The following is a 15,167-nucleotide window of genomic DNA, read 5'->3' as shown; positions in this document are numbered from 1 at the left end:
AGTAAGAGTCTGCTTTCAATGGCTGTCTTCAAACTGTCTGTCATCTGCAGCTACTCTCTCAGCTTCTGTGCATTCTTTAAAGTGTCCCTCTTGGTTGTAGCTCCTCTTCAAAATATCACTCTCAGTTGCTCTTCAAAATGTCACTCACAGTTGCACTGAGTTCCTTCTGTTTGTCAGCTCATTTATATGGCTCCAGTGATTTAATTTAGACCCACCCTGAATGGGTTGGGTAACACCTCCATGGAAATTATCCAATCAGAGTCATCATCCACAGTTAGGTGGGGTGCATCTCCATGGAAACACTCAGAGGATTCCAAAATCTAATCAACACTAATATGTCTGCCCACACAAGATTGCATCAAAGATAATGGTGTTTGGGGACGCATAATACAATGAACTAGCACACCACCCTTGCCTGGGTCAATGCTGACAACTGAAGATGCCTGTGGCTTTCTCTAATGAGCTACTTAGAATGAGAGAGAAAAAAGGAAAAAGAAATAAGTCCACTTTTCAGAGCCAGTCCCCAGCCCTCCAGTTCACCAGGCAAGAAACAGAGTTGGTACCCAGTTCTGTGTGCCCCTTTTCTTGGGACACAGCCCTTTTCCAGTATTCTGAGCTCAGCTGACTCCAAAAGCCTCTGTTTTGATTTATTTGTCTTTTTTTCATCAGCCCTGCCTCATCTCTGCTGGGAGAAACCCCCAAGCTCCTTTCCTACTTGCTCCAGGTTTATCTATGCTCACGGCTTGTATTCACTAGTCCAAATTTGTTAATTAAAACCACAATTGGAGCTTGGTTGAGCTACATTCCTGTACTCCTGTCAGGGACTACTTCTTTTTTCCACATGTTCCAAATTAGCCTGCTGTCCTGGTGTGGGAGGGGTGCTAGCTCTGCAATTTGGGGAGCTTTACTTAGAGTTCTATGCTGTGATCTCAGCTGTTCCACCCATTCCAGAGTGATGTACGATGTTTTTCAGTCACAGAAGTCCCCTAACATTTGTTCCAGATTATTTACTAGTTGTTCCTGGCTATTTGCTAGTTGTTCTAGGGGACTAACTAAATTCCACACCTCTTTATGCCACCATCTGGCCCCACCAGTAACTTTCTTAATAATTTTGATTAGCATGGGAATGGGGGGAACTAACTTCTTGTCAGATATGATTTAATCATCATTGTTTTGTTTTGCTTTTAAAATCAAAGTGCCCACCACATCTTGGTGTAGTAGAATTATTGTCTGCCATTTTCTTGTTACTCACATATGCTTGCATTACCAGTCTTGTCTTCAATCTATGATTCCCTTAAAGGAGTCTTCTTAAACTGTTTGTCTGTTTTATGAGGGTTAGTGTAGTTGAAATTAAATTAAACAACTGGGCGCTCAAGAACTGTCCTATGTCAAAATATGAGGAAGAAAGCCAGTTCAACACCTCTCCATTGTGAGACTCCCCTCTTCCCTCAAGATAATTTTATTTCAGAAGTTTGACCTTTACCCCTATGGACCAAGGGAGGTCTCCATATTAAATAGGGAGTTGGTTTCCATATTAAGTATTCATAAAACTGAATTTCTTACTTACTTTTTATTAAAAAAACAAATGCGACAGGATGTTGACAGCTTTGATTGAGACTTCAAGATGAAAGATGTCGTATAATCAAGTGAGTCATAAGATGATTGCCTTGGAGAATTCACAAAAGGTGATGGCCAAACTCGACAGGTGAACTCACCGCCCTCTCCTGTACATGGGACCTGACTCCCAGGGATATAAATCTCCTTGGCAATGCAGGTGTTCCAGTTTGCTAATGCTACCATTTTGCAAAACACCAGAAATGGATTGGTTTTTATAAAGGGGGTTTATTTGGTTACAAAGCTACAGTCTTAAGGCCATAAAGTGTCCAAGGTAAGGCATCAGCAATAGGGTACCTTCACTGGAGAAAGGCCATGGGCATCCAGAAAACCTCTGTTAGCTCAGAAGGCACGTGGCTGGCATCCACTTGCTCCCAGGTTGTGTTTCAAAATGGCATTCTCCAAAATGTTGCTCCTGGGACATTTTGTCCTCTCTTTGCAGCTCCTCTTCAAAATGTCACTCTCAGTTGCTCTGAGGTCCTTCTTTCTGTGAATTCCTTTATAAGAATCCAGTGATCCAATTAATACCTGAATGGGTGGGATGACACTTCCATGGAAATTATCCAATCAAACATTTCACTCACAGTTGATTGAGTCACATCTCCATAGAAACACTCAAAGGATTCAATCTAATCAACACTAATAACTCTGCCCCCACAAGATTGCATCAAAGAACATGGCATTTGAGGGACATAATACATCCAAACCAGCACAACAGGATATGACTTCTGGGGATGAACCTGGACCCTACATTGTGGGATTAAGAACATCTTCTTAACCAAAAGGGGGAAGTGGAATGAAACAAAATAAAGTTTCAGTGGCTGAGAGATTTCAAATGGAGTTGAGAGGTCACTCTGGTGGGCATTCTTATGTACTACATAGATATATCCCTTTCTAGGTTTTAGTGAATTGGAATAGCTAGAAGTAAATACCTGAAACTATCAAACTCCAACCCAGTGGCCTCTTGAAGATGATTGTACAACTATGTACAAGGGATGACAGTGTGATGGTGAAAACCTTGTGGATCACACTCCCCTTACCCAATGTATGGATGGACGAATAGAAAAATGGAGACAGGAGCTAAATAAAGATTGAAGTGGAATGGGGGGGGGATGATTTGGGTGTTCTTTTTTACTTTTGTTTTTTATTCTTATTTTTGTTCTTTATGGTGTAAAGAAAATGTTCAAAAATGGATTGGGGTGATGAAGGCACAGCTATATGATGGTACTGTAAACAGTTGATTGTACACCATGGATGACTGTATGGTATGTGAATATATCTCAGTAAAACCGAATTTAAAAAAAGTGATGGCCAAGAACCAGTTAGATGACTTTTAACCCTTCATCTACCTGGAGAGTATAAACGAATTGGAAGAGGAGGATTTGTAAAGAGGATTTCTTGGAAAAGAGCTATGCTGTGAGCCCTCTGTCCACCCAAGGAGGAGTAATGGGGAACAATTCCTCCTTCACCTTAAGTTAAGAGAGAGAAGCTTTAAGGGGCCAATTTGGACAGCTGATATGAATCTCTGACATACATCAGGCAGGGGGTACAGTGGATTGAAGGTACAGGATGGGTTGGTCTTTTGTTAATGAATGACCCAAAGGGGTGGTGGTTGTGCTGGATGGCTTGTAATCCCACAATTTGTTCAGAAAATGGATATGGGGGAGTTTCCCATAGATCAGAGGAGGGTTATGGATGAGAGAGAGCTGGAGTGGAGTTATCTGAGGTCCTGTACAGTAAGGTCACCTGAAGGGGTGATGCGACCTCATCAGAAGGACGCTAATTCCTAGAAATTGTGGAAACAGTGAACAACCTTTGGAATTGAGATGTGTCTACCCACACTAAGGAAATTTCAGGAGATAGATCCTCACCGAGGGGATTAGAAGCCTTACCTTTGAGTGAAGATTGACATGATGAATATTATAAGAAATTGGACATTTTCTACAATTTGGGCAGGCTGCAATTTGTGAAAGGTGACCACAAAACTCTGAATTACCTGAGTGTCCAGAAGAGTCACGAGCCTGCACAACGTTTTATCCAGGGGCAGGGGAAAAAATAGCTCACTGAGAAATAGTTTAAGGGATGATAGAATAAAATATAAGTTGTTTCTGATATATCACACAAGTCATGCTTGTGATGCAGGACAATTACATAAATACAGTGATTTACTGTTTTCTACCTAAACAAAAATGACTGCTGCACGCATGTGTTCATCCCACTTTAGAAACCTGTCCTGAAAGAACATGTAAAGTTTGGATGGGTGATTGGATGGGAAAGTATTTCCAATGAAGTTGACCAGTAAGAGCAAAGTCAGAAACCAAAAGAAAATTCAAAAAAAATAATTCACACTCTTTGAGCCCCCACATAAGCTTCCAAAGAAGAGTGGATCCATCACATTTGACACAAGATCCCTGAGCACTGGGGCTGTCCACTCCACCCTGGCCTGGTGACTCATTGAGGTTTTCTGTCCTCTAGAAGCGAAGGAAATGGCAGCTACTGGAAATCTACCCTTCTGGCCTTAAGGTAACATTATTGAGCCTTGAAGGTGACATATCACCACTTCTGCCTTATTCTATTGGTCACACAGACCAACCCTTTTATGTTGCAAGGGACTACACAAAGCCATGAATAGTGATCTTTGGGAGCCTGCTTAGGGGCTGGCTACTATTTTCCAGAGGAGGAACCTGAGCCTCAGATAAGTAATTTGCTCAAGTCACTCAGCTAGGAACTGGCAGAGCTGGGATTCAAACTGAGGCAGAGCTCATCCTTACTTCCCGGTATCTTGCTTCCCGGTATCTTGGCCTCACCCAGGCGTTTTTGTTGTTGTTTTTCTAACTTCCTTTCTTCCCCCTTACTGTGTAAGCCATTATGATTGAGATCTACTTCTTTTGCTTACATCATATTGAAGTCACTGTTACTTAAGGGTGGAGGTTGGAGGGTTTCCAAAGAGTCAAATATACCGAGAACATCTGGCCCAAATCCCTAACATTTACACAATTAAGAAAATGTACAACACAGACTAGGAAGAGCAAGATCTCTGACCCAGTTTTGGGACTGACATTTACTAAATTAACAAAAGGCAGAGTGGGCCTATGTACATCCTGTGAAATTCTTTTCCTTTGTGGTTGTTTGGGTCTCTGTGCACTAAGTTGAGCAATGTTTTGCTAAATAAGTCTGCCAGATTAGACCTTAGGAAACAAAGGCCGGAAAGAGTAACTACATTTTCTATAAAATGTGGAACTGTGGTTTAACAGTCTGACAGCAGTATTACCAGATAGCAGGCAATTTATATATGAGAAGGAATTGGATTACATATGCTATATAATGCTATCCATTTAAATTACCACAAGGAGAAAGATAAAGTGTTGTTCTTCAGTAGTGGTTTTCTCTCTTTACCAAATTTGTACTGCATTGCACCAAATAATTGCAGGCCATTTTTAAAAACTAGATTATACCACAGCATTAATCAATAAACTTAATTTATTTTGCTTCATTGTGTTTTTTAAAAACAATGTTGAAAGTACTTTCTGTGTGCCAGGCCCTGTGCTAAGTGCTTTAGACATTTTAACTCATTTCGATTAACCCTAATAATAAACCCTGTGAGGTAGGCATTATTAGTATCTCCATTTTACAGACAGGTAAACTGAAACCCAGAGAGGTTAAGCAACTGACCAAGATTACACGCAGCTAGTAAATTGCAGATTTGGGATTCAAACCAGGCTGTCTGGCTCCGGAGCCTGGCTGTTAATCACTTGCTAGGATCAAAAATATGGGTTCACAGTTCATTCTCTTTCGTGACTCTGCGAAGGGCATTCGGGATACTGGGATCCCCTGGCTCCCATTCTCACCCTTTCCCTTGCCTGCCCAGCACGTTGCTCTTTTTTTCTGAGCCCACCCAAGTTTTGCCCTCAGCTTTGAAGCCTTCTGTGACTTGCATACGAGGTCAGGCACCTGTTTCTCCGTGTTCTCAATATGTCTTGCATATACTCTATAGGGACATTTGTTGTGTTTGGTCTACCCAGCTCTACTCTCCCTTCTTAGGCAACGGTTTTGTGAACCACCTCTCCCCCATTTCAGGGGAAACCCATGTGATCCAAGTCGAGCCAATCAGAGCACTAAATACCCAGTCAGTGTGATCATGTGACCCACATTGGTCCAATCAGAGTGAACCCTAGGATGCGCGCTGAGAAGAAAAGTAAGCGTTTCCCTTGCAGCCTGTTTGTCTTCACTTCGTGGCCGAGAATGATTCTGAGAATAAGAGAGCAAGAAAGAGGTGAAGAGAGTGGGACATTGTTTTGAGTCTCTAGGTCACACCCCACATAAATTCAAGATATACTGTTGGATTTCGTGAGCTAACAAATTGCCTTTTTTTCAGTTTAAGCCAGTTTGAGTTTTCCATCATTTAGTGTATTTTATTATACCAGTATGTTTTCCTACTCGATTATAATTATTTGAGGGCAGTGGATGCATAATAACTATTTGTCGAGTGAATTTAGCCACAGTGTGATTTGGAGGGAATCCAGGCTACAGCAAGGAAATATTTAGGGAGGCTAATGGACTTAGTCTGATCAAGAGGTGATCAAAGGGACTCAGTGTGCTGAAGAGTGGGACTGAAAGCGAAGGGACAGAATTCCAGTACGAGAAAGACTTAACAAGGCAACGATACAGAATAGGGTGGACATGAAATTAAAGTTGGCTGTCACCTTGTTCTGCATCTTAGAGTAAATTAAAATTTTATTTTTCTAGCTGGTGATTGCTTGTCTAAATCACCCAGCTCTGCTAATTTACCACAAGTGGGAAAATGAATCTTAGAGAAACAGAGGCTCTTGTATGAGCTAATAAGCATGATTATCACCAAAAAAGAGCTTTTATTAAACTACACACTCAGGTCTTCATAGAGAGAGGGCTGGGAATTCAGTTTGCAGTGACTGACAACTACTTGGCAAAGGCCCTGGGAGTGAAGGAGAGTGGGAGGTGAAGTTGTCCTTGTCTTCTTACCACCAACTAAGGGTATCCACCCATAAGGATACCCTCAGAAGTTATGAGCAGCAGCACCCAACAACCAGCTTCAGGACTCAGTGGAAAGGAGAAACAAAGCCCCTCTTAGCTGCCCCCCACTGTACACAGAACAGGAGCCAAGTCCTAGTTAGTCTCAACACCTGCAAATTCAGCTGGTCCCTAGGATGTGTCAGAAGAGAGTAGACACACTATCTGTTTTGCTCTGGGGTCATTACATTTCTGTGCTCCAACTTTGTCACTGACCCGCAGACTCCCAGCTCCAAGAAGGTCACTGGGAAACCTCTCTGCCTGGATCAGTGCAGGGAAGACCCCATTCTCCAGGATAAGGGATCTGTAGAACTGTTGTTCAATAGAACTTTCTGTAGTGATGGAAATGTTCCATGTCCGTACTGTCCAATATAATAGTAGCAACCACATGTGGCTGTAGAGCACTTGAGATGTAGCTAGTGCAATTGAGGAACTGAATTTCAAATTGTACTTAATTTTAATTAGCTAAAATTTAAACAACCACATCTGACTAGCATGGATCTGTAGTTTGTTTTTCCTTTCCTGCTCTGCCAGTGCCTTAACTTGAATTCTGTCAGTTGATTGTGTTCTCTTTTAGCTGAAAGGAAAGATTCCTAATGTTGAACCCAAAACAGAATCCATAGGGAATAAAATGATATGCTGACATTTCATATTATTATTTTTTTTTACCCAACTGCTTTAAACTGGTTATTGACCTCCAACTAAAAAGAAAATATAAGATCCTTGAGGGAAGGGAACATGTCTGTAAAGAGGATTTTGAGCCAGCCTCCCTGGTTCCAGATCTGACTCCCTCACTTACTAGCTGTGGCCTCTGGGGCAAGTTATGCAACTTCTCAGTATCTCAGTTTCTTCCTCTGTAAAACAGAGATAATATTGCCTACCCCCATAGGGTTGTGGTGAAGATTAAATAATTTCCACATATAAAGCAGAGTTTAGCACACTGTAAACATACAATCAATTTTCACCAATATTAGTCTCACTGTTCAGCACAATGACTTGCATAGAATAGGAGCCCAATAGATCCTGTTAAATGTTGTTCAATGAATGAACAGATGGATTAAGTATATGGCCACCAGGTGGCTGTAGTACCTCACTCATAAAATCTGAACCCAAACACACTAGAGTGTACTTTTTTCTCTTGAAACTCCCTCCTCAAGTCCCAAATGCACAGAGTGAAGAAACAGTCGCGCTTAAGCCCTGAAGAGAAGATCCTCTTCTCTCCCCTGCGGTTTCTTTCTCTCCATTCATTGCTTTCTACTGTGACAAATCTTTTCTTTTTTCCCATCTTTATTTCTAATCTCTAATTCTCACACTTAATACCGATGGGGCTTTCCTTTCTTATTCCCTGTTCCCCGCCTCATCACCTTTGTATGGCTTTTTTAGGACTGGTAATATAAGTTGTAAACTGAACAGTTCTAGGGAGTGCCATTCCTATCATACATTTGCACATCAGGATAATGCTGTGGCGATGGCAGTTAACATGTCTTGAGGAAGAAGAGCCTTTTTCTAATTCATACGAAGGTTCTGGTCCCCCCCATTTCTCTCCTTTGTCTTCCTTTTCTTCCTCCCATTGTTCTCTTTCTTCAGTTTCTCTCCTTCCTTACTCTCCTCTCCAGGCTGAGCCTGCTCCATGCTCATAAAATGATTAATTAATTTATCACAACAAACATTTGTTCACTATCTTTGGTGGGCCAGGAACTGTGTGGGTGGTTTACACTATCCTTGCACTTTTACACACCAATCCATCCACACCCAGGAGGTCAAAACCCAATGAAATGAGCCTTCAAAATCCTTGGACAAACAGCGATGCAAGATGGCAGCCACCACGTGCTCAGGAGTAAAAGCCCCTCACAGTTTCCAACTGCTGGAAGAACTCAAAGAGGGCCAGAAAGGAGGAGGAGAGGGCACAGTTAGCTGGGGTGTAGAAGATGACAAAGACATGACACTTACAAGATGGACAGGGATGATAACTGGGTCTCTAAGAACAATTTATGAAAACCAAATATACAGCTTTAAAATAGAATGTGGACCTAAATACCCAGAAGCACCCCGCCTTGTAAGATTTGTAACAAAAACTAAAATGAATGGAGTTAATAGTTCTAATGGAGTGGGGGACCCAAGAGCCATGTCAGTGCTAGCAAAATGGTAGAATTCGTACAGCATCAAAGTTGTCCCACAAGAGCTTAATGATGGTGCCTAATGATGTCTTAAGAAAGTATGAAACTCCTTCAGCTACCTGAAGGACAGTGTTACAGAAATTAAACAAAAAGTAAAATCACAGGCCCTCACCCAACTCCCATTCAATTTAAGCAGTCTTCATTTTCCACAGTAGTAAATTTTCTGGATAAGAGTTGTAGACCTCAAAGTACTGGAAAAGAAATGCCTAGTCAAAGGCATTTTGTCTTAAAAGACTGTGAATGATACCAATATTTTTTTTTTGACAATTTGAAATATATAAGTTGTGCTAGAACAACAACAACAACAAAAATAAAACACAACAAAACATGAACCATTCATGGTCTACGTGTATCTTGGAGCAGACATTAGGACCCAAGCATGGAGGGGAATTGGGGAGAGATGTAGCACAGCAATATAAGCTAACATTTATTAAACACTTACTATGTGCTGCACACAGTCTAATCCCTCTCTGTGTATTATATTTAATCAACAAAACTACCCTCTCATTTTATAGACAGAAAATGAGTCACAGAGAATGTGGCAGAGACTCTGCAGTATTCTGTAACTTCCATTTTCTCTTGCTATCATTAAGTAATAGAAGCCCAGGAATTTTAGCTGGGCATGCGTCTGTTCAAGAATAGTTTACATTTCTCAGACTCACTTGTACTTTGATGTGGCCATGTGACTAAATTCTGCCAATGGGACATGAGTAGAAATTATGGCTGCAGTTTTAGGGTTCCACCCTTAAAAGGAAGTTATCTGCCCTCTTTGCTGTTGATGGCCTCTTTTCCTTGTCCCCAGGCTGGAGTGGGCATGGGGCAGTGATGAACCAGCTTTGACCATGAGGATGAGAACAAAGCAGACTGGGGAAGGGCAGAATGACAGCTTAAAAGAATCCGTTCCATGTATGAGCTTGTGGGCAAATCCACCTGCTTACCTTGAATCTATACAGATTATTTTGTGAATGAGAAATGAACTTCTATCCTGTTTGAGTCATTGTATTTTGGCTATCTTTGTTACAGCATCTTGGCCTATATGCTAACTAATATAGAGAGGTTAAGTAACATGCCCAAGATCATACAACTAGTAAATGTCAGTGGAAGCATTTAAACCCAGGCAGGATTTGAATTCAGAGCCCAAGTTCCTAAGTGCTAACTGTACAATGGCAATCACTTGTTCCTCAAGAAGTTTATAATCTCCAGGCATGACAGCACCAATGTCTACAATCTCCTTCCTAAATATCCAAAAGCCCCATCGTTATTTCCATCTTTGGGGCATTAGGGATCCAGTTAAAATGTAAACACAGTGTTGGAGGAACAGCACAAAAAAACATCAACCATGGACCTATTGGTACTGGTTAATTTATCATAATAACTGGTCTATCAGTGTTGAGAAAGAGTGGAACACAGAACAGACAAAACTTAATAGAATGCTCTGAGAGAGACAGGTAAAATATAGAGAGTATGGGGACACAGAGTATTGGGAAAGGAAACAGAACAATGTCTTGCCTTGAAGGAAGTTGTAGTGGATAGAATAATAGCCACCCAAAGCTGTCCACTTACTAATCCCTGGAATCTGTATACATGTTAACTTACATGGCAAAAGGGACTGTGCAGATGTGTCTAAGTGAAGGATCTTGAGATGGTAAGGTTATCCTGATTTATTCAGGTCTGCCCAATGTAATCACAAGTGTCCTTGTAAGAAAGAGGGTGGAAAGAGAATGAGAGTCAGAGAAGGCAATGTGAAAACAGAGGCAGAGGTCAGAGGGAGAAAAATTTGAAGATGCTCCACTGATGGCTTTGAAGATGACAAAGAGGGCCACGAGACAAGGAGTGCAGGCAGCATCTAGAAGGTGGAAAAGGTAAGCGGATTCTCCCCTGGAGCCTCCAGAAGGAACAAAGCCCTGCCGACATCTTGATTTTTGCCATGTTAAACCCATTTTGGACTTCCAACCTTCAGAACTGTAAGGTAATAAGTTTGTGTTGTTCTAAGCCACCAGGTTTGTGTGGTGCTTTGTTATAGCAGCGATGGGAAACTAATGCAGGGGGTGCAGTAGCAAGGGTCCTAGCAGGAAACAGGTGGCACATACATAGGGCTTAACTGATGAAAGCTTAAAAAGAGATTGTGTTTTACAGAAGTATGGGCAGGATCAAGGACACAAAAGCAGGGATGCGGAAGCACCACAGGCTAAATAATAGCAGGAAGCCAGTTGCGCCATGAGCCTGCAGTGCAAGGGGGAAGGGATGGTGATCCTGGAGACCAGTGAGAGCTGGAGCCACAGAAGGGGCCACCCAACAGAAGCTATGTCCAAGTGGAACGCCTAGATCAGGTGGCAGGGAGGGATGGGGGAATAAATACCAAGGCCCTACTATCTTCCCGTCCTCCAGTCTTACCGGTAACTCACAAGGGTTAAAGCCACCCAGAAGCCGTAACAAAGGAGCAGGGTGAGGTAGTCCATGGAGAACTGTCTCCTGGGGAAATGAACAGGGCAGAGAAGGTAAAGTATGGGAGGTGAGGGTGAGGATGGAATTTAACCAGCACAGCAGTGATGAGGGCAATGCCAGAAAAGACCAGAAGCGTCCCGACAGGCTGGCAAATGCATTTAGCTGGCATACACAGGAACAAGGGGAGAATGAAGATTTAGGGGACAACAGCAGCCTGCCACATCACTCAAATAGATTAAACAAACAAAAGGATGGGATAGAGGGGTAATGGCATGACAGAGGTAACCCATGGAATCTGTGAAGTTTACGGAGCCTCAATAATGGACAGGAACCAAAAATTTGAAAATGACCAAGCAGCCAATTTCAGGCTATTTCTGTCTGGACCCATGTGGTCTCCCCTCTTGATTTCTGTCTATACTTCTGTTTCATTTTCTCTGTGCATGTTGACTTTATCAGGTTCCCTTGCATGGGGTTGACCTATAGTTCTCAAGTTTTTAGGTCCTCAGGCCCAGACAGAGGCAGATTTAGGGTCAGTCTCCAGATCTCAGTTCCAAAATCCAGGGAAAGATTGGCCTGACTTGCATCAGGGGCCTTCTCTGATCTACTTCGCCATGGCCAGAGGTGCAAAGGCAGGGTAAAAGTCATGGCTGGAGCTGGGGTTATATGTCTGTTAAGTATATTAAGCTCTGGTGCTGAAGAATTCTTTAAGAAGACTTTTGTCCCTGAAAAGGGCTGAACCAAGATGGATCATACAGAATCTTTGAACAACCATCAAAAACTGGCAGAGCCCTCAAAAATTTGGAAAACAATTAAAGGATTGCAGTAATTTTGCAAAAGCTGAATTTTAAAAAATCCATTTTAAAAAGTTGTAAGAGAAGCTCATAGTGCCCTTGCTGGCCTCTCCACCATCCATTCCCTGGCCCTGTTCTGGAGGGAGTAGAGTAACACCTATGTGCATACTGGGATGCTTGTGTGTTGGTGCCCATCCATCAGGTGGCATCCTGAAAGACTGAACAGGAAACTCATCTCAGGCCCACCTTCCCAGAACTTGCCCTGTAGGCAGAAGCATCTTGCTGATAGCTAAAACAGCATAAGAAACAATTAAGTCAAAGTGGCCTGGGGCAAGGGATGACCTGCTTTAAGCCACATAATAGGCACCTAGGTCCCTGAGAAAGTATAATTCAAAGGAGGTAGAGAGGACATTCAAATTCCTGTAGATGGGGGAGTTCCTAAGACCAGGAGCAAGCACAAGCTCAGGAAAAGAAGCAGGTTTGGAAAAGACAGAGAAGACTCTGCACGTAGCATTCACCTAGGGCTGATCTTCTTGATATAAGGTAAAAACTCTGAAGGAGAAGCACCAGCCAACAGAGAGCCAATTTGCAAAGATTGTAAAAGGTTTTTTTTAACTTTGGTTTGTTTGTTTTTGTCAACTCTTGGGACTCCAGGAAATCTCTGTCATAACACTAACTGGATACAGACTGAAGGAAGAGACAGCTCAGGGACTAAATCCGAGAGTAAACACTTTAAAATATTAAAATGTACAGTGTGCAATATATGATTACAAAACAAACAAAGAAATGGGAAATGTTCACCAATCTAAAGAGAAACAGGAAATGATGGCTTATCTAAAGGAGAAGATAAAAGTCCAGAAATCATTAATGAAGAATACCAGACTTTGGGCATACCAGATAAAGACTTTAAAAATTGATTCTCTGTGGGTAGCAAGATGGTGTCTGCCAGCAGAGTTGTTCAGGTAGTCAAGCCACATACTCTCCAACAGAAGAGACAACCATAAACTCAATGTATAAGAAGTTTTGAGATCAGCAGGAATACCACCTCACTCTTCTGCAATTTCACAGCCTTCTATGGGAAATAAAGCACCAGATTTGCTGAAGCATCAGGGTCCTCCAGATGCTGCAGAAATAATAAAATCATTACCTCAGAAATACAGAAGGAAACCTATGTCACAAAAAGAAATCGAATTTATCCAATGTGGAGGTCCAGAATAATCACTGACAAGGCTGCTATTTATCATCAGACAAAAGAATTATCTTTACAATAAAGGGACTTCCAAATGACAAATGAGCTATTATACATTAAACAACTTTAATAAAGTATTCTGCAAAAAAATGAAGGAAAACTTGGATGGGCACTTGTATTTCCCAATTTATGTATCTTGGTCAGCTTCTCCACAAGCTTACCTAAGTATTCATAAGCTTTATCATTATTAAAGTATACATTTTTAAATGCTAGCCTATAAATTTACTCTTATCAATTTTTACCACCATTGAACTATTAAAAGCACACAGTGTCTGGAAAAATATCATAGGTTTCCCCTAATTTCACTTTTCTTTCAGGTGCTGTTGGAGATGAAAAGAACTTATCAGACAGAATTGCTGCTGATTAGGATCAGTGAAATAATGACTCCATTATTTGTTCTTAATTCTTTAATGTTTTTACATTGACAAGGTTATTGGAGTATAATTGGCTTAATAAGCATATAATACTCTAAAGGATAAAAATATAGCCAAGGTGAAATAGGTGACTTTGTGGTATTGAGATGGGGGAGATAACTCAAAAGATTATTATTTGTAACTATATTCAGAAAAAAATGTGAAAGAGTATAAAATGGAAAATGAGTTCAAAATGAATATAGCATAGGAATAAGTGTTTGACTAGAAATTGCAATTACGTTTTGGTGGGTGTTAAAATGTCATGTTCTTTTAGTTTATTTTACCGTTTTGATTGTGATCATGTATGCAAATCCTAATAACCAGTAACTTTCTCAAACTTAATGTCTGAAAGCCTCATAAAATCGACCTAAAGATTTGCCTTGTTAGAGCAATTTATGGAATTTTAATAAGGTCTTCCTTTGCCAAGAGTATGTTATTATTGTGTAAGTAAAAGCTCACAAAGCTAAATAAATTCTCTTCCACATTTAAAAAAAAAATGACTCTCCATTTGCTTAAGGAGATAAAGGAAAACATGGAGAAAGAACTACAGAATATCAGGAAAACAATGAATGAACAATATGAGAATCTCAATAAAGAGATAAAAATTTTAAAAAGGAAGCAAACAGAACTACTGGAGTTGAAGACCACAATGACTGAAATGAAAAATTCCCTAGAGGGTTTCAAGAAGACTGGAGCTAGCTAAAGATGGAATAGTGAGGTTGAAGACAAGATAATATAAATGATTCAGATTGAGGAGCAGAAAGAAAAAATAATTTTAAAAGTGAAAGAGCCTAAAAGACATGTGGAACACCATCAAGCATATCAATAAAAGCATTATGGGAGTCACAGAAGGAGAAGAAAGAAATAAAGGGGCAGAAGAAATATTCAAAGAAATAATGGCAGAAAACTTCCCAAATTTAATAAAAGACATAAATATGCACATTAAAGAAGCCCAGTATACCCCAAACAGGATAAACTGGATGAGAAACATGCCCAGATACATAGCAGTCAAACTGTTGAATACCAAGGACAAGGAGAGAGTTCCGAAAGCTTCAAGAGAAAAGCAGTGTGTTGTGTACAATGGAATCCCAATAAGGTTAAGCGCCGATTTCTCATTAGAAACCATGCAGGCAAGAAGGCAAAGGGATGAGATATTTAAAATACTGAAAGAAAACAATTGCCAACAATATTTAAAGCACTGAAAGAAAACAAATGCCAACAATTGCCAATTTTATATCTGGGGAGAATATCTTTCAAAAATAAGGGAGAGATGAAGACATTTCCAGATAAACAAAAGTTGAGGAGGTTCATCACCAGTAGAGCTGCCTACAAGCAACACTAAAGGAAGTTCTTCAGACTGTAAGGAAAGGACGCAAAATAGCGGTTCAGAGTAGCATAAAGAAATTAAGAACTCTAGTAAATGTATTTTTTG

At 40.8% G+C, this 15,167-nt stretch overlaps 1 pseudogene; it reads left to right on the top strand.

Moving 5' to 3' along the window:
- The first annotated feature begins 11,054 nt into the window (after nt 1-11,054).
- LOC119542591 lies at nt 11,055-13,361 on the top strand (annotated as a pseudogene).
- The last annotated feature ends 1,806 nt before the right edge of the window (nt 13,362-15,167 follow it).

The sequence above is a fragment of the Choloepus didactylus genome, chromosome 8 (genome assembly GCF_015220235.1).
Source record: "Choloepus didactylus isolate mChoDid1 chromosome 8, mChoDid1.pri, whole genome shotgun sequence".
In the NCBI taxonomy this organism is placed as follows: domain Eukaryota; kingdom Metazoa; phylum Chordata; class Mammalia; order Pilosa; family Megalonychidae; genus Choloepus; species Choloepus didactylus.
This window is presented reverse-complemented; position numbering and strand designations above follow the sequence as displayed.